Consider the following 27925-nt stretch of genomic DNA (forward strand, 5'->3'; position numbering starts at 1 on the left):
CTTTAGTACCAGTTGGTGGTTCCAACCGGTACTAAAGGTGCCTTCTATATATACAACGGCTACGAAAATTTCAGTTTCCCTCTCTGTTCGTTCCTCTGTTTCCGTCTCCGTCGCCGTCGCCGCCGCCCTCGATCGTCTCCGTCGCCGCCCCCGTCCCCGTCGTCGCCCCGCGCCCGTCCCCGTCGCGCCGTCCCCGTCCCCGTCGCGCCGTCCCCGCCGTCGCCTCGCCGTCGCCTCGCCGTCCCCGTCGCCTCGCCGTCGCCGTTGCCCGCTGTGAGCCCTCCCCGAGCCCGTACACACACACACACAAGCATGTTTAATTAATTTAGATAATTAGTCTTTAATTAGTTTAGATTATTTAGATTATTATTTTGTATGTTTAATTAGTTTAGATAATTAGTGTTTAATTAGTACACACACACGTATTTTGTATGTTTAATTAGTTTAGATTAATTACATTATTATTTTTTCACTATTATATATGTATGAATGCATGTTAGATGGATATAATTAGTGTTTAATCAGTTAGAAATTAGTGTTATATAGAAATGTTAGAAATTAGTGTTATATAGAAATGTTAAAAATGTTAGAAATTTTAGTGTTATTTAGATTATTTAGATTAGCATAATTAGTGTTATATAGAAATGTTAGAAATTTTAGTTATCAAAATCCAATCATTAAAAAAATGTTACTTTTTGCGGGCATATAGCTAGTATTTGTTCTCGACGATGCCCGGCCCGCATCCTCGCCGTCGACCCGTCCGCGACAACGTCCAGCCGATCCATGTCCGGGACTGGGCTCCGCCGGGCTGGCACTGGGAGGTGCTTCCTGGAGGGGCGCGCCGCTTGATGAGGAACCCGGCCCCGGCTCCCGTCGTCGATCCTGATCTCGTTTGGTGGCGTTCGCGTGGGCCAGTTTCGGTGCGGAGGGACCCGGCCCCGCCGGAGGTGGTACGTCGCCGTGTTAGGGAGGAGGACGAGCACGTCCATCGCTACATGGTTGCGTTAGAGGGCGGCAGGTTCTCCAATACCTGGCAGTATCTTTGGGGATCTCACTTCAGCTATGATCCTGTGAGGGTTCCTTCTCTTTGGGTGTCCACCGCCCGCGCCGCAGGAACCGCGAGTGTCCTAGATTCTTCTGTAGTATTCGATCTTTAATTAGCTAGCCAGTGATGTACTATTCAATATTATATATTATTCGAGACGATGTATTCGAGATTATATCTATTATTCTAGACGAAGTATTCGAGATTATATCTATTATTCGAGACGATGTAATTTGAATACTAAATTGTTTTATATTTCTTTTGAATTAGTTAAATAAAAGCTATGGTAGACAATACCGACAGAGAGGGAGAACAGACCATGTTCGATATGATACGCGGGCCAAATGATGATCAGAATGGAGAAGATTATGACGGCTCCGAATTTCTAAACAACACCGGAGAGGGTGATATGATATTCGATCGCGACGACCGAATTGATGAAGTCATGAACTACGATTATGACGATGACGAAGAACATGTTGATCCTGAAACAACAAAGACCGGCGAGGTATATATATTTATATAAGCAGGTATCTTGTGATCATCACATGTTTTAAATGACTTGAAGATATATTAACGAATCGCTCTTTGTTCTTTCAGCCATCCGGATCGAGCAAATCTTCAGGCCAAAGGACGAAACGAGGCCCGAACAAAAAGTTGAAGGAGGGCGTAAAGTACAATATTGAGGCAATCAGACCTAGTGGCGAACCATTAGCGCCTAAGAAGATTGCGGACAAGTTCGTTCGTCAGTACGGAGTTCTTGTGAAGGACCAACTCCCGATCTCCCTTCAAGAATGGAGAGAGCCAGCAAAAGACAAAAGACAAAAAGACAAATAGGACGTTGCTCCACGTCCAGATGTTACTTTTGTCGACAAGAATCAAAAAGATCTGCTTTGGGATACTCTCATGGAACATTTCACCCTACCAGATCATTTCACAGAAGTAGATGTGCAGAAAGTCAAGGACGCTGCTCTTAGGAAGATGGCGGTTGCATTCAAGAACCACAAGAATCGTGAATGGGACAAGTACGTCAAGGGAGGAAGGAAGACTCCAGTATTCGAGGGAACACTAGAGAACCAACGTGCTCATTGGGACGATTTCGTGAAATTCAAGGATTCGGAATTAGCTAAGGAACGGTCGAGAATAAACAGGAAGAATGCCGAAAAAAAGGATAAGTTCCATAAGCTGGGGCCAGGTGGCTATGCGGTGGCAATGCCTAAGTGGGATAAGTCTGAGAAAGAGATGGAGGATGCAGGTGCCACTCCGGTTACTAAGAGCTGGCCCCCCAGGGTCAGGACTTGGTTCTATGCGCATGGGGGGGAGTTGGACCCGAAGACAGGCAATGTTTCGACGAGGGCAAGTCTGAAGGGAGCCGACGATGCGATACTTGTTGCAATAGAAGAGGCACGATCGGGGGTGTTCCAGCCCAACAGAGAGAACTACGAGCTTACGCGTGCCCTGGGAAATCCTGAACACCCGGGAAGAACACGAGGCAAGGGCACTATTCTGTGGTATGAGGGGTTCTCAGACTGGAACAACGACTACAGAACCCGTGTGAGAAAGAATATTGCGGAGGAGAAGAAGAGGAAGATGGAGGAGGAGCAGAGGAAGCGGGACTATGAACGCCTTCAAGGCCTAGAAGCAAGTCAAGCGGAATTGGTAGTCAAATTCCAGCGGCAGCAGGAGCAGATCGACTCACTTACCCAGCAAAGGGGGTCTCAGCAGCTGCAGCAGCTAGCGAATGATCCAGCATTGGATAGCACCGCCCCATCCATGCCGAGAAGCAGCGTGGGTTCCGCCCCGGACGATGCAATGCTGGGTAGATACCCCGTGGATGACATCACGGAGAACACTAGCTGCGAGCTACACGTCAAAATGAAGAACATATCCATGAAGGTGGCGGACGCCGTTGCTTTTACAAATCCCCCCGAGGCAACCTTCCATTGCAACCCGATTCCAGCGGGCTATGCTCGTGTCTTGGTTGATGAGGTGGTGGACCCATATTCGGAGCTAGAGCTTGACTATCCTGGAGGTGACGACGAGCGCTTTCTCGGAGACGCCAAACATTGTATCATCCTATGGAAAAAGGATTGCATCATCATTCGAAGGCCACCGACACCGCGTCAGCCGACTCCTCGTCGAAGTCCGCCACCGAGTCAGCAGTCTCCCGCTCCTGCAAGTCCACCAAGTCCGGCAAAGTGTCAGGCCACTCCTCCTCCAAGTCCGGCAAAGTGTCAGGCCACTCCTCCTCCTCCAAGTCCGCCACAGCGTCAGACATCCACTCCTCCTCCAAGTCCGGCACAACCTCAGGCCACTCCTCCTCCAAGTCCGGCACAGCTTCAGGCGGCCACTCCTCCTCGTCCAACTCAGCCCCATCAGCCGTCTCCGCCGCCTCAGCAATCACAGAAGAGACACCCCGCAGCTATGGTGCGTAGCGGTACGAGTCGAGGTAGTACAGGAAGTACAGGCGGAGGCAAGCGATATAAATATGGTCCAAGCCTCACGCCTCTTCCGCAGAGGGCTTATGACAGGTCCGAGGAGGAAATCGCAGCCATATCGAAGTCCGAGGTGGAAGCCCATTTTGCACCGAAACTGCCAACGCCGCCAAGGGAGAAAGTGCCTGAGGAAACGATTGACCACTTCATTCGTATGGCTCAACCACCAGCTCCCAAGCCTGTTGACACAGACTATGAGCGCCACATCAGGAAGTTAAATCGAGCACGTGTACTTAAAGAGGCGAGCTCGGGATCGAGCAAACAAGAAGCAGCTGTCAAAAAATGCGGGAAAACCATTCCCCAGCTGGGAGAACAGGCGGCGCAATCGATCCCCTCGCTTGTTGTGCCAACAACACGTGACAGTACGCGCGCCCAATATTATTGTGGGCAAACAGTTTACGTTCCTGAGGTGGGCAATGTGGTAATAACGGAGGAGCATATAATGCAGGCTGAAGTTCTCAAAATCAATGTTGGACAACTCCTCGAGATCGAGCCCATGCCTGTGCTTAGAGAGGATGAAATAAAACGGAAATATGTCCGGGGCCAACCTTTGGTCGAGCCAGACAAGGTCAAGAACCTCCCAACGAGAATGTATGAATTGCATGAATGGTACATGGACATTATCAAGATTTCCGATCGATTGTCCCTCATGGTGAATGTCAAGGAGGATCATTACTACCATGAGAAAGCTGTGTCCGTTGAGTATTCTGAACTATTTCAGTTATACAATCAAGACGCACTCGACAAATCTATCGTCAGTTGCTATTGTCTGTAAGTGATTTCTTTCTGTAATTTAAGTCTCAAGCTAGCTGTAGTGATCCTTTTGATCAATCATTACCTATAATTATCCTCACTATATTCTTTTCTGTGGTATTATATGCAGGATGAAGATGTATGAAATGAGAAAAGGTGGACGCTATGGCATTGGGTTCGTTGACCCAAACACCGTTAATGAATACACATGGGAATTAGATGAACGTCATCGAAAGGCCGTAGAGGACAGCATGCTAGAGTTCTTGAAGCGCCTCAAATACAATGAAGATATACTACTTCCTTACAACTTCCAGTGAGTCACACTGTCTTGTACTACAAATTCTCTGTTTTTGCCTACTAGCTAGCTACATGTTTTTGCTTATATATGCCCGCTTAATTAAGACATGCAAACGTGTGTGCATGCAGATATCACTGGGTCTTGTGTATCATTAAAGTTGACGCCGGAACAGTTGAAATACTGGACTCACTACTCAAAGAAAAAACTGACTATAACATCTTGTTTGGGATAGTCAACAGGTAATTTCAATCATTATTAACTATATATCTCGGCCTATTTAGTTCGTCATTTCATGATATGAACTATTTAATAACCCCTTTATTCATTTTCTTTTTCGGCGGGCAGGGCTTGGGCAAGGTTCATCAGGGTCACGGACGGTGAATGGAAAGAAAAGCTTAAATGGGGAAGACCCAAGGTAAGTAATTAAGTAGTACTAGCTAGCTAGCTAGCTGCCATCTCTTTAATTATCATGCTTGATTAATTATTATTTGATCAAATTCCATTCTCGTAAAGGCCCTGAAGCAGGCGCAGGGGACTGATCTGTGTGCATTCTGCGTTTGCGAGAACATTCGCATGATGGCGTCCGAAAGGAGCAGATCTCAAAGACAGGGATGGGTACGCTTGTCAAAACACTATTCACAATTTTTACACCATTATCGATATCTAGTCACACAACTAATACACATGCATATTGATCTCCTTCTTAACAGTTCAGAGAGGTGCGGGCGAAGCTCCTAGAAACAGAGCGCGTAGAAGCACTTCAAGAGGAAATAGCGGGATTTTTGCTCGACCAGGTCATAAATCCGAAGGGAGAATACTATTACCCGCTACCGCCCCCATGAAAACCACTTCCAATTGTCATCGTGCTCCGAAGGCACCAATTAGGCTATAATGCCATTGGCTCCGAAGGCAATGCATATGTAGGAGAAATTGTATATAGCTATACATGTGTGTATGTGTGAATTAATTAATATGATGGTTTGTGAGACATTGATGATATATATATGCATGATTGGTTCTACTAGAAATTCTATATATATATATATGCATAACGTGTACAATGTGTAGTATCGTAAAATACCAGCAAACGAAAAAGAATTAAAATGGAAACACAAAATTAAATGAAAAAGAAATCATAAAACTAAAACCCCCCAAACCTTATAGTACCGGTTGGTCTTACCAACCGGTACTAAAGGGCTCCAGGCCCCCGGAGCTGGCTCGTGCCACGTGGTTGCCCTTTAGCACCGGTTCGTGCTGAACCGGTACTAAAGGGGGGGGGCCTTTAGTGACCACACTTTAGTGCCGGTTATGGAACCGGCACTAAAAGGCCTTACGAACCGGTGCTATTGCCCAGTTCTGCACTAGTGTAGCTTCTTTAGTCCCGATTCGTAAGACAACCCGGACTAAAAGTGATGGGCATTAGACCCGATCATTTTGTCCCGGTTACAAAACCGGGACTAAAGGCCCTCTGGAACCGGGACTGATGCACTGTTTTCTACTAGTGACTGCCAAAAGAGTTTGACACTTTTGTTGTCAACTACAACATGTCGCCTGAAAAATGGGACCTTGAAAAGACTATAGCCAAGTGGGTGCAAGAAGAGGAAAGACTTAGAACCTCACATGGTGGTTCCCTGAACTATGTGAAGGATAATAAGAAAAAGAACTACAATCAAAGTGGCAAAGGTTCCCTTGCAAAGCCACATGGAAAATCTCACACGCACTATCAGCATCAACAAAAGTCTCTTCTAGTGGACAAAGATACATGTCTCCATTGCAAGCAGAATGGGCATTACAAGAAAGATTGCCCTATTTGGCTAAAGTCAATAATGGCAAAGAGAGGTAACAAATTGTTTCCTTTGTAAATGAATCCTTGTATACATAGTTTTTGAAATCTACTTGGTGGATTGACTCAGGAGCAACTGTTCATGTTGCAAATTCATTACAGGGATTCCATTCGATGCGGACTACGCAAAGAAGTGAAAGATGCATTGAAGTTGCATGGAGTTCAAGCAGAAGTTGAAGCTGTCGGCGACATCTCCCTGGAGTTAGCTGATGGATTCAAGCTTCTATTTACAAATGTTTTATATGTTCCTTCATTACACAGAAACTTGATTAGTGTTTCATGTTTGGATAAAGATCATTATGAATGTCATTTTGGACATGGCAAGTGTGCCATATGGTTTAATAATACTCATGTGAGTGTTGCTTTCCTGCACAATGAGCTTTATTTATTATCACTACATGAAAAAGTGTATTCTATGTGTAATGTGAATGAGCATGTTTCCGCGTTGTATAGAGAACAAAAGAAAATAAAGAGAACTCATGACTCATCGAAATTATGGCACTGTAGCTTGGGCCATATTTTGAAGGGGAGAATAGAAAGACTAGTTAAAAATGAAATCCTTCTTCCATTAGAGTTCTCAGACTTACAACAATGCATAGATTGTATCAAAGGAAAGTATGTAAAACAAATCAAAAAAGGTGCAAACCATAGCACAGGAACACTGGAAATCATTCACACTGACATCTGCGGACCATTTCCTGTGAAAATTGTGGATGGCTATGACTCATTCATAACATTCACAGATGATTACTCCCGATTTACATTTATCCAATCAAAGAAAGATTTGAAGCATTGGATAAATTTATGATATTTAAAGCTGAAGTTGAAAATCAGCATGATAAAAGAATAAGGATAGTAAGATCTGGCCGTGGGGGGAGTACTACGGTCGGCACACTCCATATGGACAAGTCCTTGGACCCTTTGCAAGGTTCTTACAGAAGACTGGCATAGTGGCCCAGTATTCAATGTCGGGCGAGCCTCAGCAAAATGGAGTAGCTAAAAGGCGTAGCCATACACTTATGGATATGGTGCGCAGCATGATGAGTTACTCCACCTTGACATTGGGATTATGGATGGAGGCGCTTAAAACCACCATTCACATTCTCAATAGAGTACCAAGCAAGTCGGTGCCCAAAACACCGTACGAGTTGTGGACAGGAAGAGTGCCCTCCCTACAACACTTAAGGGTGTGGGGGAGACCAGCTGAGGCCAAAGTGTTTAATCCAAATATTACGAAGTTAGATCCCAAACCAGTTTGTTGCCACTTCATTGGCTATATCCGGATAGATCAAAAGGTTTTCGTTTCTACTGTCCAAAGAGATACACAAAGTTTGTAGAAACAAGACATGCAGTCTTCTTAGAGGACGAAATGATGAGGGGGAGCATGGTAGCTCGGAAAATTGATCTTGAGGAGAAGAGGGTGCATGCACCTAATCCGATGATTCAAGAGCCATTTTTTCTCACTACGTGTTGTGCCTGCACCGGCAATCCCTGAGGTTGCGGTGCAAGACCTGTTGTAACTCCATCCATAACAACTATGGGAGAATATCCAGAACATGTCCGTCAGGAGCCGACTGAACCCATTGTTGAGCAGGAGGGTGAGGTGCAGCAACCACTCTTAGAAGATGTGCCGGAAGTTGAGGCACATAATGAGCGTAGGAGTGAGGCCCTTAGAAGGTCTACAAGACCCAAAAAGTCAGCTATATCTACTGATTATAAAGTTTATAACACGGAAATAGTTCATATGGAAGGTGACCTACTTCATATGAAGAAGCCATGAGAAGCCCTCAGTTATCAAAGTGGCTGCAGGCAATGGAAGACGAGATGAAATCGATGTGTTCCAAAGATGTTTGGGACTTAGAGAATATTCCTAAAGGAGCCAAAACAGTAGGCTATAAATGGGTCTACAAAACAAAGTATGACTCTAATGGGAATGTAGAAAAGTATAAAGCACGACTTGTGGCAAAAGGATTTACACAAAGAGAAGGGATAGATTAAAATGAGACATTTTCCCCACTCTTATGTAAGGATTCTGAGACATTTTCCCCACTCTCATGTAAGGATTCCTTCAGAATCATAATGTAAAGACGGCATTTCTAAACGGGGATTTAAAAGAAAAATGTTTACATGAAAGAACCCAAGGGTTTTATCATGAAAGGCAAGGAGAATATGGGATGCCGCCTGAAGAAATCCATTTATGGATTAAGGCAAGCCTCTAGTCAGTGGTATCTAAAGTTTAATGAGACAATTAAAAGATTTGGATTTAAAGAGAATGTTGAGGATAACTGCATTTATGCAAAGTTTAAAAATGGGAAATATATTTTCCTAATCTTGTATGTGGATGATATCTTGCTTGCTAGCAGTGATGTTAGTCTGCTACGAGAAACAAAGAAGTTCTTGTCCTCAAGTTTTGATATAACAGATCTTGGTGAAGCATCATATGTTTTGGGCATAGAAATTCACAGAGATAGGAAAAATGAAGTTTTAGGACTATCACAGAAGACATATTTAGAAAAGGTTCTTAAAATGTATAATGTGCATGCGAGTAAAGCCACACCTGCTCCTATAGTCAAGGGCGACAGTTATGCGAAATTCCAATGTCCCAAGAACCAGTACGAGATCGATCAAATGAAAGCAATACCATATGCATGCTTCAGTTGTTGGAAGTTTACAGTATGCACTAGTGAGCACTCGCCCTGACTTAACTTTTATCACTAGGGTACTCGGTGGATATCAAAAGAATCCAGGCACAGAGCACTGGAAGATGGTAAATAAAGCATTGCGTTATGCACAAGGCACGAAGGACCACATGCTAACATACATGAGATCTGATTCCCTAGAGATAAAAGGGTATTCAGACACAGATTTTGTGGGAGACAGAGATGATAGAAAATTCATGTCAAGATATGTGTTCACTCTCGCTGGAGGGGCTATTTCGTGGAGAAGCTCAAAACAGTCAATAGTTGCATCGTCCGCGATGTATGCAGAATTTATAGCATGTTATGAGGCCACAGGGCAGATGATATGGTTAAAGAAATTCATACCCGACTTGAAAGTGATAGATTGTATTGACAAACCACTAAAGATGACAACCAGCCCGCACTATTCTATGCTCACAACAAGAAGTCGAGTAATGCAGCGGAAACAATAGAGATAAAGTATTATGTTGTGATAGATAAAATCCAGGATCACACTATAAGTCTCGAGCATATAAGGACAAAGAATATGCTTGCGGATCCTCTTACGAAAGGCTTACCATCCAATGTGTTCAAGGAACAATTAGCCGGCATGGGTTTAAGGAAAAGCCTATGATTCCTCGAACATGAGAGGCCCAAAGGGAACATAATTTGTTTCAAAACAGAGAGGTATGTTGTAGCTGTCTGATTCTATTGGCAATTGAGCTGTAACGATGAAACATGTTCTATGTACTGATCTGTGATGAAACGAGTAAAGTAAAACATATATGGTTAAAAATAAAGCTAAGATCAAGGGGGAGAATGTTAGGATAATCTCCTCCCGAGTGGCCCAATGGCCCACTGGGCCCTTAGATCGGCGCCCTGATCGAGGGCGCCCAACCCACTATGGTCGACGGGCCCCTGTCACCTGCGTGATATAAAGAGGTGGGGGCGGGCGGCACGCAACACGAGGTTCGTCGCGAGTCGCACACCCCACTGACACACCTACCGATCTAGGTCAGCGCAGTAGTGACGGGAAGCACCGCCGCCACTGCCCACTCACCATCGCCGCCGTCGCCCTCCACCATGGCCACCCCGTCAGGCTCATCGAGCCAAGGAGAAGGTATCTTCCCCCCATCTCTCTGTCCTCACTTCACACATGCATAGACAGATCAATGAACAAAGATAAACTACCGCTAATCTCTAGCCTACCCGATCCATAGGATCTATCAGTTGGGATAGGCCCATTATCACTTTTTTTTAGTACGGCCATAGAGATGATTTCTACTCTCAGGATCTGCTCTCAAGACTGTGAATCCTATTTCACGCCCGCAGACGTCAAATGGACAACGTAACGCCCACAGGCGACCGAAATGGCCCGACCGAGTAACAACTTTACTACCATTTCATTTTATGCGTGACACTGTAGCGTATTTTGGCGCCTTCTACGTCAGTTCACCAGCTTGTTGGATTCTTTGCTTGCTCGATCATCTGTTGACCATTTGACCTTTGACCGTTGATCGTTTGACATTTCAAATTCTGGAAAAAGTTCGTGATTAGGAAAAAATCACAAACTCAAACAAAGTTCGCAATCTCAAAAAAAGTTCATCCAATCGGGGCCCTATTCCGGCACCCTGCCGGAGGGGGGATCCCTCACCCAGTGGCCATCTTCATCATCCCGGCGCTCTCCATGACGAGGAGGGAGTAGTTCACCCTCGGGGCTGAGGGTATGTACCAGTAGCTATGTATTTGATTTCTATCTCCCTCGTGTTCCTGATTTGGCACGATCTTGATATATCACGAGTTTTGCTATTATAGTTGGATTTTATGATGTTTCTCCCCCTCTACTCTCAACGTTCATGAATTCGAAAAGAATGCAAGAACTCAAAAAAGGTTCGTGAAATTGAAAATGTTTATGAATTTGGAAAGGTTCATGAATTTGAAAATAGTTCAAGAATTTGAAAAATCATGAAGTTGAAACCAGGTCGCGAATTTGTAAAAAAAACTTCATCAATTTGAAAAGGTTTGCAAATTAAAAACAGAAATTTAAGGAAAATGGAAAGCTGAATAGAATACCATGTAAACCGTAAAAACCAGGATAGAAATAGCAAATAAATCAAGCGCTGAAAGCTTTTGGAATGCTCCCAAAACGGGAACAACCGCCCTGCTGCATTCCGTTATAAGGGCTGGCCCATCCAGAAAAAATAGGCAGTGACCTCCATGTGCGCGGTCTACTTTAACATTATAAGTAGCGCCTGAAGCGCTAAATATGATCGGTTGGTTGGGAGGCCGAGCTACAATTGACGATTGTTGCAATATATTTATATCACTGCCCACTAAAGTATTTCTCTAGGTGCATTTTGAAGATATAATTATATTGTATTAAGTGTTATTTAATTTTTAGAAAAGGACATAAATCTATGATAAAGTTTACTAGAAGTATCAAAACACCCAAATGTAATAAAAATTACATCGAGGTTCCTAGACCACCGAGTGACCATTACTGTTGTTGCAACGAGCCAATGAAAATTGTTGTCGCCACTACACCAACTGCTATGATGAAAAAAAATGGCACTTCATGGATAAAATGTATGGTCGTATCTCTCCTACTCCTCCTTCGTCCGCTTTCTACCCTCCCTGTTTCCATTTTTCCCTCCCACATTTGGTTTTTCACTACCGGATTTTTTTGTGAAAAAACAGCTTTACTGCCCCACATTTTATTGCAAAAAAATAAGCTTTCTTTGGCAAGCCAATTCATATTGATTCAATTGGCAGCTAAAATCCATTTTTTTGGTAATAAAACAACCGGTAAATCATGATTATTGCAAACAAAATATTTGACGCTGATTCAATTGGCACCTAAAATCCATTTCTGGTAATAAAAATGGCAGGTAAATCAGGATTATTGCAGACAAAATACTTACGGCCCTTATACAACCCCCAAAAAAATATCTGGCAAGCGATCATACAGCAATCAATACCCAAATGTATGTTGGAGCCCTACCGTCGTAGCTTCATTTCCATCCTTATATAAGTGCACAAGACCATAGGACCTGGGTGTGCAGCAAAAACATCTCACAACACGCGTCCGCCTAGCTGCCTACTGCTGTGTCAATCATCTCATCAATATCATACGCACCATGGACAAGCCCACGGCCACGCTACTCCTCATCGCGTTCCTCCTCCTCGCTACCCAGGCGCGATGTAATAGTCCTTGCTCATTCCTCGATCTGTATATTTGCGATTTCTCGTTCTTGTTTGCTTTGTTAATCATGGCTCTAGATTTTATTTATTCAATTACTATCTGTTGCCACATATACAGGCCGGATCATCGACGACGGCGGCGAGAAGATTAATTTGCCCTACGGGCTGTGCGTCCACGACGTGAAGTCGTATGCCTGCAAGGGCGAGCGCTGCTACTGCTGTACCGTGGGTGCGGAAGTTTGCTACTTGTTGATGGACGCAGCCGCCGGCCTCTCCGATAGCTTAGCTACCTTGTTCTTCCAAAGAGATGTACTATGATCCACGAACAATTTGACTTTTTTGAAATAAGAAACAACTGTCGATCACTGGTTTTCAACTCTGTTTTTTTAGAATAGATTTTGTGCTTTTCTTGCTAGCCGCATGATCAACTCTAGATCAGAACCTTCTCAAACCCATGGCGTAGAGTAGGTATGGATATGGAATTGTATAACCCATGCCATGTGTTGATATTTTGCACAGGCCTCCTCTTTACATGAAGCCTACGCAGATGTTGCCTAGCCATCAATCTGACCAAGCAATCCGTCTCATTCCTCTGATTCTCCGCATGATCAAGTCGCCGCATCCGATCTGCATTGCAACCGGTCTAGTGCTCATGCGGCGGCCCCGGACCCTCTCGCCACGTGACGGCGGCTACTGATAGATTTTACTCTATTTTAAACACTTTTTCCACCACATGATTTTACGGCATCTACTATAGTTGCTATAAGAGTACTTGGACTCAAGCTAGACACACGAAGCTAGGCACGTCTCACAAAACCTGACCGGACTTACATCTATCTATCTATCTATACCTATACTAATTACAGACTCCCAAGAAATTACCACGTTAATCAGTAATTAAGAGCCGTTAATCTCGGTGGGACCAAGTTATTACGGTGTAGATTGACCCAAATAATCCTTGACAAAACAAATTCTCATAGGGCCCATAAGGAATAGAAACTACGCTTTGTGGTTCGGCCTTATCATGGACATCCGTGCAGCACCACATAACTAACACCCAGAATTTCTCAAAAAACAAAACTAACGTCAAGAATCAAAGCAGCTCCGTTGATTAGCTAGGTACGTTTTCTCAAAAAAAAAAAACTGGACTATATGCCTAGAAATAATAAAGGGATCAAGTTGTTCAAAAAATATAAACGTAATATGTCTAACAAACTAGCACGTAATCATCCCTCTAAAAAGAACTAGCACGTAATCATCTAAAAAGAAAACCATCCCGTAAAAAGTGGGATTTCTACCCGTCGCTCCTTTCCTCCACCTCTTAGAGACCTCCAATCTGTATGGTCCAGCGCCGCCTAACCTCCAACGCTGCTGCTTCCTGCGATTCTTTATTCTTTCATGCCTGCATGATCTCCCGGTGCTTCATGTTCCATCCCATCCCACTTTTGTGCGCCTCCCGGTGGCCACTTCACCTTGCGCAGATTGTGTGCCTTGACGGCGTGGACTGTCACCCTCCACAACAATGGCGAGGTGCCTCACCTTGCATCTATTGCCAGTTTTTCCCCTGACGTAGGTAAACAACCTTGCTTCTTTCACATAATTATAAACGTGCTTCCCCTTTTAACCCATGTGCTGCTTGAACAATGAGTCTGCTAAGTACGTCATGACTCATGAGTTATGATTATATACTATATGGAGAACGGGTAACTGTAAAGCATGTAATCTATATGAAAACATTACCGAGTGTGATAGCTGGCAAGAGTATGTCATATGTACTGACGTTCATACACCAATATTGTGTACTGAATTATTATTATCAATTGTTAGCAAACACTTGAGACTGATTATGCATCTACCTAGATCGAAATTTCAGTTGAATTGTTATGTTGTACGAGTTGGTGTCAGATCTAACTGAGAGGTAACATAAGATCAAGATTGAAGGCGGTGTCCCTTTGTGAAACCATTACGGGGTGTGAGAGATGGCAAGAGTATGTTGTATGTACTGCTATTCTTGCACCAATACAGTGTATTGAATTATTCCTATGAATTGTAAAGAAACAAGAATAGCACATGGGATTGATTATGCATCTACCTAGATCGTGATTTCAGCTGAAATTGTTCTGCTGTACGAGTTAGTGCCAAATCTACATGAAAAGCAATAAAAGATCAAGACTGAAGGTGTTATGTTGCTTACATTTTTCTATGAAGCCATATATGTATGCACATGTTTATGCTCATATATATGCTGAAACAAGTGTTCAGACATAGTGATATATCTTCACAAATATTCTAGGGATATTTGCAGCATGGTCACACAAGGCAAGCACGAGCTCTCTCCATATGCCAGGTTTCAGTACATCTGTTGCAGTTTTACTAGAAGCTCCAGTCTTCTTTTAACATATCTTCATTATTTGTCCTTATTTTATTCATATCTTCACAATCTTAAATATTTATCTATTATAGGTAGCCTTAGTTTCTAACTTCTAGATTTAATTTACAGTCCCCACCCCCCTCTCTATTATGAATTGATAAGTCTGCCATGGCATTTTGTGCACTTCATACATGACACCCTTGAAGGTATAAAATTTTAGCTCATATGATCTGCTAAATGTATGATATGGCCAGGGGAGAAGAGACATGGAATACTTTCTATGTTCATTGATTTTTTCCCGCATGGTCAAGTGCCTTAAGCCTTTCTGTTTATAGTAGTCCTACATATAAAAAAATTACCTTACATGGAAGTTATTTCAATTGTCTGTTTTGTACCAAACCCTTATTATTATGATGGGTTTCATGAATAAATGGTTTTAATAAAGCTAATTATTGGCCTCACTACTCTCTCAAATAAATGCAAATGACTTTTTGTTTCCTGATTCATTCACATAATTTCACTGTGCCCTGCAAAATATGTGACAGAACTTAAGGCCTTTTAGATTTAGGGAAGTGATAGAGCCGCCCTGATGACTAAATCCAGTGGATTCTTACACCATATGTTTGTCCTTTTTCAACCAATTTATCCTTTGTTGATAACTACATAAGTAATCGCATTTGGTTACTTCAATGGATCCTATTAAGGAGAGATTGTTTTTCAACCTATTGAATTTTCTTTCATGGAAGTCGTTTGTCCAACTGTCACTTGCTGTGGATTTGCCGGCAATGAGTATAATAGATCCCATCCTCATATTTGTTATAACAAAGTTTACGTAATGCTATCCCATTTTTTATTCTATGTCTGCAGAGGGGTGGAGCCGCTCTTGCCAATAATGGAGTTGAATTGGAATTTGTTAGTTTGGTCACAACTGGCTTTAAATTTAGTCGACATTTGGCAAATTACCAATGCTGCAAAGTAGGAAGCTTAGAAGAATTTGTGTCTTATTCCTTTATGTCATCTGGATAGCAATTTATATTTATGATGAATTTTGCAGATCATGTGTTCATAATAATAGTTTGTGTCATGCTTCACATGTCTGCTACAAATTGTAGATTTCCGATGTAGATAATTATTACTTGCAGGTCCTATGCTTCAGTCTCAGTATGTATTTATATGGTTTCCCTAGCAGTAATTTGGTAACCTCAGTCATGTCATATACATATTAGCACTTAGCAAAAAGAAATCACACACGTGACGCCTGTATAATGTTGTTGAAGTGTGGAACAATGTGCGTTATGGAATTCTGTTATTGGAATAATTTTTGTTATCATTTCTACTATGTTGAGAAATATAATTAGTATTTAAACACTTGATTCTAGTTTTTCAGGTTTTAAACCATAAATCATGTAGTTGTGCCCTCTTTAAAATGCTATTGCACTTATCTTGCGATCTGAAATGTTTTTTTTTTCTGTTGCTGTTATCAGGGAAGTGCATAGCAGCTATCCAGAAAACAGAAAAGAATCTTGGCCATGGTTGGATGTATTCTGACATTACTTCTACCAGTAAAAGGGTTAAAACTTAAACTCATCAAAATGGGATGGGACTGAACAAGGCAACAACCCCCATGAAAGTGGAAACAAGATAACATCATTGGTGCCTAATGCCCGTTTATCTTTTTCATTAGCTGCATTTGGTGTTGCAGCGCTGCACTCAACTTGGTTTCCTCGAGTGAACTTCACAAATTATATATGATACTACTATATAATCCCTGAGTCGGCCCTGCCAAGAAGTTTAATAACAAACTATAGAAACACGTTTGATTGTATTGGTTCCTACAAATGGCATAGATAAACGACACTGTACATAGAACACACTGCTTGACAAAAATGATTTTGTTGTTTCCTAGGACTTCAATAATTGCTATATCTAAGTCAAGCAAGATGTGGCACGAAAAATAGAGTTATCCAAAAAGGCTGTACAATTCTTGGTATAAAAATGTGCAACGCCTTGCACACGATTCTGAATATTTTAACTGTCCAATTTTCATTCGATAAAGAATCAGGGGGCGAGATCATTGACTAATAGATAAGAATACCTCTATCTAACGAAGAGTAAGGCAATTCGGATCTAGGCTCTAGGGAGACTAATAGTTTTTAAATCGAAATGTCTATGTGGAGTATAGAACTACACATACATATATATGATTTCTCTACAAACATGTCAAGTTACATTAAATAATAAGATGATTTGTAGGCCATACAGAAAAAGTTAAATTTCTAACCCAATATAAAATGTTAGCTAAGTTTAATATGTGTGCACGTACTACACATGTGGAAACATATTGATAAAAATATTTGTGCACATACTACACATCTCTATGTGTAGGTACAATTTTGTCTCGGTAACTTTTTAGTATAAAAATAATGTTTAAAAAATTTGGCAATAAAATAGGACTCGAAATTAGAAAAAAGCATATAAGTAGGCATTGCGAATAGTATTCCAATGTTTTTCCGGCAAAGTATATTATTCATTAACTGGCATCTACTCAACATCTAGCCCGTGCAGGTGCACGGGTTGACGACTAGTCCTACTAACTACTCGGACACGGGCTGTAGCTACTACAAAGGATACTAGGCTGCATGCATCGCGCAGAGGCAGGGGCTCTTTCTTCTTTTCTTAAAAAAAATACGTATGACACTAGTCTAAATTATTACTGCAAAGTAACATTGTAGTAGTACTATAGATGGCTTCATTTATTACCTTGTAGACTCATTTCCTCTTAAAAAGCGCTATGTAGTAACATACCGATTAATCATCTTTTTTTAGCAAGGACACATTGATTATTGAACTGCTCACGTGATAGATAAAAGGAAGGATATGATGAAATAATTGTTAGTCAACAAACCGATTAATTCTCTCTTTTAGCGAGAAGACATGCATACTTTCAGTGACCGAAACCCACTATGATGTGAAATTACCATATTTCATTTACTGTGATGTTAAAATAATCAGTAAAATTCTATTTTTCTATGATGAGATGATGTACTTGCGCCTTACCATGTAATTTCATTGCTAGCAACACAGGGTGAACCAGGGCAACGGTACCCTAACCTAAGGGCTAGCACAAACATTGATAAAAGGGGCAATAACGGTGAGGGCTTGCTTACATGCTCGCCCCCAATGTTCGAGCGGGAAGAGAGAATGAGAGAGGAATTCGGCCTCGTTGCTCCCCCACTGCCTGTCGGTCCTCCCCTTCTCCTCCACCCTGATCGAGAAAACCCAGCCTCGCCAACTTGTTCATGGGTGGAGAAGAAATAGTGGGGTGAGCTGGTCCTCGGGGTCAGACAGAGACAATGGAGGCGGCGGTTCACGAGGGAGGAGGGAGGAGCAGGGAGGAGTGTTTCACTATAGGATCGAGGGGATAGAGAGATATGGTTTGAGGAGCGGTGGTTGGTGTGTGAAACAACGCCCACACGGGACGCAAAAACACACAACACATGCAACGTGCAAGGACAAGTTGGCTCGCACGTCCAAACGACTCACCCGGCAAATTAGCACAAGAGTCGAACCTACCAATCATTGGCCATCAAAATGAACCGCGAGGTGAAAATGACCACTGAAGATTTGACAGCTCATACGACATAGTTGACCAAAATGAGGATGATCTGATGACTGGGAACGCCCCAAATCAGGTGATTGGTGTGAGGAGTTGCCCAACCACCTTAATAAAGAAACTAGATCGGAATCGCGCCTTGGCGCGAGGGTGCCGGTCCATACATTTTGGTCAAGCAAGTAATGCTAAGTTAGTAGTAATCCAGGTTTAGTATATGCATTCATACAACAACAACATCCTTAAAATAGGTTCATGTCTCTCAACTCAGGAAAACACAATCAAATTTTTCTGTTCAATGATGAACTTGCTTGAGAAACAAAACACTTTACCCACCAAAAGTTCATACAAACCTGACCCTATCAGACCATGTATTCTACACATGACAAAGATAATATGAAAATACCAGATATGCTATAATTGTAGTTGTCAGTTCATGTTGTCTTATAAGCAAAGTCTGTAACCCATCATAATTTGGGGCTCCATGTTTGCAGTTACTGCTCCGTAACCCTTATGTGACGGCACCCCCGGTGCCGGTGCCGGTGCCGGTGAAGATAGACCACGACGATGTTGACATCGTCGTGGAAGTGGTACCTTGCCGTCTTCAGGTCATGTACACTCGCCACTCTCTTCCTTTTGGCTCTCTTTTAGGCATGCCGCACTAACCATTTCTGATTTCTTGCTTGGTCTTCTACATGTCTACCATATTGTAGTTCAAGTTTCTGATGTACACATGTTCTAGCCACAAACATGTAACCAAACCACCATCATAAACTGTTTACGTAAACATGGATCAAGTATCTAAAACTTTATTTTTTCAAGAGAAGTATCTACAACCGTCGCTCAAGCAAAGAATTAAGTGATGCAAACTAAAGGGAAACAAGGGTCGTATTCTGAAAGAAGTGGTACACAACAAAGGCAAAGATTATATATTTAACATAGACGATTTTTCTGGTAGCAAGGGTAGAGGAGAAATATTATATTTATTTGATTAAGTTTTAGAGAGGGAGTGGTCCATGAATTCTTCAAGCAGAATTCACAAATATATAAAATACAGTTTGAAGGTTTCCCAAGACATTGGTTATCTTGCTGCAAAAACTGGAACAGAGCAAGCACAAACTAAGGTAGAGAAAAAAGAACAATAGAGATGCTACCTGCAGGCTGCAGCAGTTGTAGCATGGAGCCGGCTGTCAGCATGGATGAGTTCACAGCAGCGGTGCAGGGTAGAAAAGATCCTGGCTTAGGTGGAAGGACCCCCGGCGGCGGCGTTAAAAGGATCCCATTGGTTGTATGTAGCATCTCAATTCTTCTTTTGTGCTTGCTTTCTTTCGCCCTGTTTTTGTTGTTGCCCGTAGAAGCGCGGATTGCCATGCATCGCCTGCAGAAGCATTGGACAAACCAAAATGAATAACCAATTTGAACACCAATAAAGTCTAAGCAATATGCATAGGTAAGTAATTATGCACAACTATATGCATATATAAGTATGTAAATATGTTGTCAGACAATAAAGTAAAATCATACACTCATAGGTCATAAGGTTGCCGCAGATAGTAACTAATAGGGGTTCCTCGGGTTCTAAAATCGTGTTGTTGAAGCTATAGAAATTGCAACGAACCACTAATCCATGTTGAATAATTATCATTCCCTTTTGAGAGAGGGAGAGAGAGAGAGAGAGAGAGAGAGAGAGAGAGAGAGAGAGAAAATATAGCAAATATTAATCAGTAGGAACACTCCTGGAACTAAACAGGACACCAAGGAACATCTAACATGAATTCACCATCTTTCAGTAGACGTGCAAAAAGCATAGAATCTGAAAATGAATTAGTGATGCATATGCTTTTTCTAAGCAACTATAGAATCTGATTTCTCAATAAAGGGTGCAGGAAAAGGTTTTTATTTGTAGAAAATGGAGTTGGATACATCCAGCATTCATACAAATCTGAATAAAAGAAAAAGATATTAAAACTCCATCTAAAATGTAATACATGTGCATTGTAGCAGTCCCTATATCCATCGTCCATGACCCTTACTCCTTTAGTATGGAGTCTCCAGCGAGGGTACCAGCTCGTGGCGCATGGAGACTCCAGCGATAAAACCAGAAGGTCAAGGCACTGCATGAAGGTGGACACATGGCAGCGGGGTTTAGTTTCACACAATGAACCCCATTGAAATCCTTTAAAGCATCCAATTTTTGAAACTGATAAAGAAGAAAAGAGCTAAATCAGCTCAACCGGTCACCAAAAAGAATAAATGAAGAACTAAAAACCCAAGAATGTTAAGCTACACTGCAATGGGTGAGTGGATAAGAATCACTGACCTGTAGTGGCACAAGCCTCCGAATCGAAGAAAGTGGCTAGGCAGTGACCAGGAAGACAAGAGAGGTGGTGTGGCGGCCTACATCATCCTCAGGCTCTGCCCAGTTCCTACAAAACCATCAATAAGGTTATGAGGCCATGAAACCCCAAAATTCTTTTGTCCTGCGAATTGACAACACCAATAACCATGAAACCTCATTCCTAGAAGAGGATCAACAATTAGAAAGCTAGATCTCAACAGCAACAACATAACATATTCTTCCATATCGAAGAACTAAGTTTGTTAATTCTGAATCAATGCTCTTCCAAAATCACTAAATCTCACACAAGAGCACTCATGGCAAATCACTAAATCAAATGTGACGTGTTGATCCAACTCAAGACATATGTGCAATTGAATCATGGTAACAAAATTATATTTTCATTTATATATGCAAGGCTCGCCCTATCTATTAGTTGCTTCTTCTAAATCCCCTCCTATCAAGTGCTTTCTCTGAATAAAGACCATTGTATATATATCATCCCTATCAAGGCTCGCCCTATATATGCAAGGCTCGCCCTATCTATTGTGTTTTCTGCATCATATTGTACGACACTGAACCAAAAGCAACTGGAATTAACAATGTAATGAGCCATTGCCCTTTTAGTAAGGTAAATATCATCCCTATGACTATGACCGATAGCAGGCACCAAAGTAAACATCCATGAAGGACTATACACACACTAAGAAAGGCACTAAGAAATTGCTAATACAAAAACCAAAATATTGATCCGACCTCGATCTCTAATTACAATTGCAGCACACATTTGACAATATATTTCTACCAAGGATTATCTTTGTTTTGCATAATAAAGTAATTCTACACTTGGAATGTGTCGATACATCACCATCTATTTTTTATGCCAGTACAACGGTTCTGGATCCATTCGACAACAAACAATACCTAAAATGCATCAAACCTAAGTAAAATAAATGGGGGAGGGGTGCTACCTGAACACCGAGGAAACCTGCAGCAAACCGAACCACTACCGGCTGGAAAGGTGAGGTAGAATCAACACCAAGATCTGTACCTGCAAAATAAATTAGGCAGCACACAAACAATAAATCACATTTTGATCCCCTGTCACGTGCTAAAATTTTCTAAGATAGTAGGAACATCTATTTATTGGTGCACCAAATCACTACTAAAAAAGCTTGAATAACCGATGGTTCAACCATGTGCAAGTACCTAAGAGTAGGCTGCTTTATCATGGAAGGAGGCATTTCACTGGTAGACATGGCAGGAGCAGCCTGATTTTAGTCAAAGAACACTTAAGATAGGACACGGTAACAACAATAAAAGAGGGAACAAATTAGCCATAGCGTACTTATACTTCCATACACCTACAAAAAGAACACATGAATAAGGTCCGGGAACTATACTCTAAATAATTCTATAGCTGCACGAAAACTTCCAGGAGAAAAATTTGAACCCAAGCACAATGCAAGCAGCAGGACTACTCTGGGGAGTTTGGGTTGTTAGATGTGCCCTGTCTTCTATCGTGACCGTCTATTTTCATCCATGGATTTTACCCTAGAAACCTAGTGGGGAGCTAGCAAGAAGTGTACGCTTCTAGATAAGCCCGGTGGCGAACGGGATACAGTCAAACACCATAAATGGTAAAATGGGTACTGTGGTAAAACCTACACATCCACTACAAAAATGGCAGCAAAGCTAGATAAATCTGTGCATAAACTAATAATGCTTGACATAGTAAGAGATACATGTGTAGCCTGACAGTATATACAGCAGGGCTCACAGAATATTGAAGTTACAAATGAATTGTTAATTTTAGCCTTTTAATTGGAAATATTGAAAGAAAAAAAATCTCCGAAGACACCCTTTTCGGAATCGTTCACATGCATAGAATAACAAAAATAACAATATTAACAGTCTATAGATACTTCACTAACCAACAATACTCCAATTAAGCTAATAATGTATCTCTTTGTCCAGGTCATGAAGCAAAGGGTAAAAGACTTGTATGCACTACAGAAATAGCAATATTAACAGTCCCTTTTATACTCCAAAAATAATAATATTAACGTTCGGAGAGGCACCCTCGCTAATTTCTGTTGCTTGTAGAGGCAACTTCTATACAGTAGGAGGAGGGATTAGCTAATTTCTATTACTTGTAAAAGAGCTACCATAATGTGACTGGTGTTGATCATTCACATGATCAAGTCATGTGTGTAGCAAGACAAAATCAAATACATGGTACATACACGTTGATGCAAAGAACTAAAAGAGTTCTTGCCTATTGTGTTCCGCAAACAGAATAAAATAGGAAACTTGTACATAATAATCTAGAAGCTAGATTTCTTGACACCTCACTATAAACATCCAAGCCGCAAGGTGTTTTCCCATTTAAATTATGTGCAACACCTTCAAGGGGAAAAACAATATATCATTCAAGAGAACCAACAGTTATCACCTCAGCGTCATGCATTCGTCATCGGGAGTCCTCCATCTCCACTTTGTCATAAACCTTAAAAACGAATCAAATTTGTTGAAGCAAAAAAAAACAAGGAGTGTTGTTAGTGAAACAGTCCATACCATAGGTGCCACTAATTTAAAAAAAGACTGAGCCCACAACATATGAAACAGGTCAATATGGTTCCTAAACATGCATATGAAAGAGGAGAACCGCTTATTTCCATACTGTTTATTACTTAGTTATACTAAAAAAAAGCCAGCTGAAGAAACAAAAAAATGATGTATATAGTCGAAATAAGATCAGGAAGCCACATGCATACATGCTTACTATAACATATCGCAAAGTAGCATATTTACTACTAAGAATAAGCTAGCAAGCTAGGTGAGAAGGAACAGTTAGATTGTAATGACATAATAAAATGAAAGCAGAAATATATATTATGCAAGAACTACACAGAAATTACAGAGCAAATAATTTAAGCTTATAATGACATACTAAACCACAATACCAGCTCTTTTTCCTCGAGGAGATTGCCGGTTGCATCCAACGTGGCCAACGTCACGAGAGTGATCCACCGCTCCTCCTCGCTCAGGCCGCATGAAAATGTGAGTGGCGCCTTCATCACCCTTGGCTGGATCTGCCAATTAAGCAAACGGCACAATTATTGAAGCAACATACCATAAGATATCAAATATGAACTTAAGTAACATGGGACCACTTTAATTAACCCTCCATTTTAGGAAGTGAACTTTGTTTGGTGTCATATATAAAACCATGGCAGTAAGAGCCTTCACGCACAATACCTCATAGTAACTCATGTAAACAAATCAATCAGTGGACTCAAGATTCAGAGAATTAATTCTAAGGAGAAAGAAATGGGCGAATTAATGAATGATCACCTGAGTGTACATAGCTGTAAATACTCATGAACTGATATAGCTAGACGCATCAGACAATCTTTCTTACCTCCACATTGATCAACTATTGACAGTCCAAAATCATAGCTCAAGGAAGTAAATAATTTGTGCATAGAGAATAAAAGAAAGCAGACGTGTAATCTGAAATAGAATACCCGAATATTTCTGTCAGCATGGGTAGCGAGGAAAGAAAATATTTCTGTCAGCATTGTTTTAATAGAACCTGAACAACAGGGTAAGATCGTGTGGCTTCTACAGTCTGAACCAAAAGGTCCACCTGTGATGTTAATTACCAGTGATGCTCCCCTGCATCTAGTATAAAAAATGTTCAAAAGAAAATATACATTAATGGTAGACATCACACTAATTACAATGAAAGCGCTAATTAATATATATAATATATTATATGTCAAACAGTTGCAGAGGTAATCTAACACCATTTTATCTTGTTATAATAAAGAAGTAACCATTCTATGAATGCATAAACCTAATGCATATTTTCATATATTCTTAATATGATGATGCAGTCTCTATCAAATCGAGCATAATTACATCACAAAATATTTGAGCTAGTATGAATAGCAAATAATATATCTGTTCAATTATTTATCTTCAGTGGCAAGCAAATAAATTACTCATGTAGTGATGTTTCAGATCAGATTACATCGACCAAATAAGGGATGCCCTCTCTTCCTCTTCATTTTAAGATTAACAGATTCACATTCTGAAATTGGGCATACCTCTGATCTCAAATGCTTATTGTTGAGCTAAACAAAGTAGAAGGAAGGGGAAAGCTAGTATTTTCTATAAAAATAACTTGATAATTTTTTGGTTAGCTCTTCTGCTGCTGTACAGATTCTGATAGTTCTATTCTATCTATGTAGATATGGGATACTGCTGGACTGAAAAGGTCAAGAGTCTTGGTGTTTCATAACAGCAGAGTATGATTAATTTTCAGACTCACCTACAAATCTAGCTTGTGTAGGATACAGTAATTCTGATATCCAGAGAGCAAAAAGTAGTGCCTAAATAATACTATGAAAAACATGGCCTAAATAAAAATTACTCATAAGATTGCATGCATAGCAGATTGTTGACAGCAAATAAATTGTACTAAATGGATGAACAAATATGATTTTATGGGAACGGAGCTGCCCTAGTTATCACTCAACAAGAATGACCATCCAAGGACAGAACAATAAGTATCACATGATCAAAAAGGATTCTAGAGACAAGAGGGAGGACCCAACTTGATACCCACAGGTGCCTTGATTGCTCAAAGGCACACTTATTTCAGCCACAGCGAATCATCATCGCCCTAGCAAGGATGGCTTCCGACTGGTGGGGCACGTGCGAATAAAAAGGGTTCAGGGTTCAATGCATATGGGCTCAGATTTGCCTTTCCTCGATCATATAATCTACCCCCATCATCTCTTATTACCAGATCAATCTGTTTATACAGTGGAGCTGCCCTGGTTATCACTCAATAAGAATGACCATCCAAAGGACAGAACAATAAGTATCACAGGATCAAAAAGGATTCTAGACACAAGAGGGAGGACCCAACTTGATACCCACGGCTAATCATCATCGCCCTAGCAAGAATGGCTTCCGACCGATGGGGCACGTGATTCAAACGCGGTGGCATGAGATATCTCATTTTGGGAGTAACTATTCATTCCAGCAGTAATTTATTTTTATCCGACGGGCGAGGTCGTTCTAGGGGTCGATCCGACGGCCCAGATCCGATCAAGCCAGCCGATCCGACGGCCAGGAATCTCAAGCGGCTGAGGAGGCGGGCGGATCACCGGCATCCTTATTACTCGATGGATGGACTTATTTCTGGATTTCTGGATGGATCACCGGATCAATATTTTCTTATGAGGGTTTAACTGCCCTGGTTATCACTCATTAGAAATGACCATCCAAGGACAGAGCCACTAAAATAAGAACGTGATCAAAACAGCTCAAAGAAACGAGGGAGGATCCAAATTAATACCCACAAGTGCCTCGACTGCTTGAGAGCATGCCTATATCAGCCATAACTGATCATCATAGCCCTGACCATGTCCCACATAGTAGCCGAAGCAGAGCAGGGGAAGATGGAGCTCACAGAGGGAGGTTGTAGTGTAGGCAGTACTCAGAGGGCACCGGGGTTGCGCCTGAACGCCATCCAACCAGTGAGGAACCACGTCGGAGTTGCGCCTTGCACCATCCCGCCGACGAGCACGAAAGCCATGGGCACCAAAGTGGCCAAGGACATGAGGAGGTGATGTATAGCACATCTAGGAGCACCATCAGAGACGACCGGGGCAATGAGCAGGCAGGGAGAGAGGCGAGGCGGCATGGAGAGGAAAGGGCGTGACATGAGTGCAGGCCTGCAGGGAGCGGAACATCAGCTATTTTTTCTTTCGGAGTATATAGGAAGTATCAAACATATCATATAAGTGCAATCATCTTTGATAATATAAGAGAGCATACAAATCACAGAGCTTGTTTAAGATATTTTGTCACATCAAGTAGTTTAGAGAAAGAAAGCCTAACCCATAATTACAAATAATTGGAGCGAGTGGTAGATTTATTATTCTGATAATTTGGTAGTAACTATACATAAATAATTCATTTGCCAACAGTAAAAAATATGCGATGCATTATTTACACAAAACAATATTTTTTGTATAGGGTTAGAAAGATATTTCAGCATTCAAATGAATAAGGCTGAAAATAATCTAAGAGTATTATCACTACAGAGGAACAATTTATGAACTCGCTGTCAGTCAAAAGTAATAATACATGGAAATCTATCTTAAAGTGCAAAAGTTCAATTTAGCGGATCTGACACACCAGACACGAATGTGCTTACCTGCTTTCCCAGGCGGGCCTAGTCAGCTCTCTTTTAGCTGCAATCAAAGATAAGATTTGTTAGGACATTCTTGTGGGCAAAATTTATCATCATGCAAGCAATGGGCCTATCTATTGGCTGCTTGTAGTGCCTAAGGTAAAATCGACCGCGCTGCAAGAGGGTGCACTGGAAGTTTACCTTCGCTGTCAGCAACGCATATCGGATCGTCGTTTGTCGACCCTTTCATGATGTGGCTGCTACCAGTTCTCTAGGAGAAACAAAGTTGCATTAATAGTAATCTGGCACAACATACGTTGACCGGGAACAGTAAAGTTGAGATAATATAAAAGATCAAATTCAACTCATATATGTGATGATTGAAACTCTCTACATCAAGTGTGAATCTTGTTATCACTACTCCTCTATTTGCGAACATATGGTAGTAAACATATTGTCAGTCCATATAAAAAGCAACTCTCTCTTTCACTTTATTCAGAAATAATATACACAAATAAAGGATAGCGTGCTTCTTTGTAGTTCCCATCATTTGCAGTTTCGGCTCGTACGAAAGAATTTTAATCACTATCCTATTTTTGTGTCTGCCGTGACACAACGAGTCCTATACTGATGCATTCCGGGGCCTTTCCTTTCTAAGTTCTTGTCATGTTAATTGCAGAGTTATTGATTTCCATCAATGGGGTTGTAGTAGTTGAAGAATTGCATTTTACTAGGTGATGTAATGTGTATACAAAGCAAACAGGACACATACTATTAGGTCATGACCAACTCCATCATCAAATGTTATACACTGGAGTTTTAGGGCTTTAACAGTAGCATGCTGAATGACCAAAATGATTTGCCAAAGGCTTTAAGTAAAGGTGGAGTTTGGCATAGTGAGAACAACTGTGCCTTTTCACTTTATATCAAAAATCATATACACACAAATACAGGAAAGTATGCTTCTGCGTACTTCCCAGTTTATACTGCTTTAAAGAATGTGGTGTTGCATATACAGTAGCTAGCAGATAATATATTTTAACTAAAAACTAAAACTACAGTTGTATGCTCTCTGATTA

This window comes from Triticum dicoccoides, chromosome 6B (genome assembly GCF_002162155.2).
Source record: "Triticum dicoccoides isolate Atlit2015 ecotype Zavitan chromosome 6B, WEW_v2.0, whole genome shotgun sequence".
Taxonomy (NCBI): domain Eukaryota; kingdom Viridiplantae; phylum Streptophyta; class Magnoliopsida; order Poales; family Poaceae; genus Triticum; species Triticum dicoccoides.